Here is a 2,744-nt window from a genome sequence, read left to right on the forward strand (position 1 = left end):
CCCGGGGCGCTCAGTCCGTGAGAGGTGGGAGCCGCCCGGGCACCGAGAGCAGCTCCTGGCTCCCGCCGGGGTCAAACCGGCATCGCGCTTGGGGCGGGGGACCTAAGCTTTTCTCCCTGCAGGTGCGAATTCAGGTTGCTTTAGAGAGGACCCTGGAGACCTGGGGCTCAGGCACCTGAACGCAGAAGCCCAGCATAGCCTCCTGCTCAGAGGCCGAGTGCTCCCCAGGTTCTAGGAGACCTCAGAGGGCCCCACGCCCTGGGCTGGGAGCCTAGTATGAAGCCACTGGGGAGGGACTGGATGGGAGTGTGTAGTACGTCCTGCCCCACTCCTCTAAAAGGTTCTAGAACTGCTCTCCCCAGCCCAAGGGATCTGACAGCCATATTTTGAAGATGTGAGCCCAGTTTTGCACTTTCCACTCCTTTGGCGGGCTGGTGAAGCCTATGGACGTTTTCTCAGGATAAATGCATAAAATATATCAAAATACCAACAACATCTTTCACAGAACTAGAATAAATCTAAGCACAGAAGACCTCGAATGGCCAAAAGGATCTTGAGAAAGAAGAACAAAGCTGGCAATATCACAATCCCAGATTTTAAGATATACTACAAAGCTGTAGTAATCAAAATAGTATGGTACTGGCCCCAAAATAGACATACAGATCAATGGAACAGAATAGAAAGCCGAGAAATAAACCCGTGCTTTTATGGTCAATTAATGTAGGACAAAGGAGGCGAGAATATACAATAGGGAAAAGATAATCTCTTCAACAAAAGGTGTTGGGAAAACTGGACAGCTACATGCAAAAGAATGAAACTGGACCACTCTTATGCCATACACAAAAATATATTCAAAATGGATTAAAGATCTACATGTGAGATCTGCAACCATAAAAATCCTAGAAGAAAACACAGGCAGCGATTTCTTTGACATTGGCTATAGCAACTTTTTCTAGATAGATCTCCTCAGGCAAGGGAAACAAAAGCAAAAATATGCTATTGGGACTACACCAAAATAGAAAGCTTTTGCACGGCAAAGGAAACCATCAAAAAAATGACAAGGCAACCTACTGAATGGGGGAAGAGATTTGCAAATGATATATCCCATAAGGGGTTAAAATACAAAACGTATAAAGAAATGATACAATTCAACACCAAACAACAACAACAACAACAACAACAACAAAATCTTATTAAAAATGGCCAGAAGGCCTGAATAGACATTTTTCCAACGAAGACATACAAATGGCCAACAGACACATGAAAAGATGCTGAACATCACTCATCATTAAGGAAATGCAAATCGGAACCACAATGAGTATCATCTCACACCTGTCAGAATGGCTAGAATCAAAGAGATAAGAAATGACAAGTGTTGGTGACAATGTCACCCTCCCCAGCGGTTGTTGGGAGCACAACCAGTGGGAATGCAAATTGGTGCAACCAATTTGGACAATAGGGTGGAGGTTCCTCAAAACATTAAAAATAGAATTACCATATGATCCAAAGAAAATGACAACTCTAATTTGGAAAGATATACACCCCTATTTTATTGCAGCATTATTTACAATAGCCGAGATACAGAAGCAACCTAAGTGTCCATTGATAGATGAATGGAGAAAGACGTGAGATATATAGATTAGATATAGCTACACAGATATAGATATAATGGAATATTACTCAACCACAAAAAAAGAATGAGATCTTGCCATTCACAACCACAAGGATGTACCTAAGAAGGTATAACACTAAGTGAAAAAGAGAAAGACAAATGCCATGATTTCACTCATGTGAAATTTAAGAAACAAAATAAACAACAAAAAAAGCTGAACAAGAATACAGACTCTTAAATACAGAGAACAGACTGGTGGTTGCCAGAGGGGAGGTGGGTTGGGGGGTGGGTAAAAAGGATAAAGGCGATTGAGAGTACACTTATGATGAGTACCGAGTACTGCACAGAATTGAGTTATTATATCGTACACCTGAAACTAATATAGCACTGTTAATTATACTTCAATTAAAAAATACTCAAAATGCATAAAACACATGGGATTACAAAAGAAACCGATTACACTGAAAATCAGTTATCACACTATATTTTGAAAATCAAACTTGTAATATCACAACAAATGTGCTTCTTTATCAAATGCATTAAAGAACGAGATCTAGTGACAGGCCCTGATGTTAGAGTAGCAATAAACACAAATGACATTCGGAGACATCCCCAAAGCTCTAATGTGATATGCAAATGTCTGTGATTTCTTCTGGTGACAAAGTCACAGATCCCATGACTATCATGATCACTGCCTACAGTCATAATGGAAGGAAAGTTCAGTTTTAGGTAGAGCCTCATGAAAATAAACGTGTCGTTTTTGCCCCCTCACATTCGTGGATCCCCTGAATTCTATCCATAACCTTTAGAATGTTAAGAGTTTCTGTCCTGTAGCAAAAGTCAAAAGCCCCAGTGCCCACAGGGGCCAGATGGGTGGCATCACGAAACAGTATGGAATGGCTGTGAACTTGGCGTCCAGGAGAATTCACCCTCCTTCTAGGGGGAGCAAGACGGCTCAGCTCCTCGTCCCGCCCATCTTCACATTTTTAAGAGATACCGCAGCAAACACCAAGTTTTATGTGAGTTCTCCTAATTTTTAAATGTTAGCAAAAATATCCACACTTTAAAGGATACTTTGGGGGCCAAGTATAACATAGCTGTTGGCCAGATGCATACTGGAGATGCTGAATTT

This window comes from Panthera onca, chromosome F2, assembly GCF_046562875.1.
Source record: "Panthera onca isolate mPanOnc1 chromosome F2, mPanOnc1 haplotype 2, whole genome shotgun sequence".
Lineage (NCBI taxonomy): Eukaryota > Metazoa > Chordata > Mammalia > Carnivora > Felidae > Panthera > Panthera onca.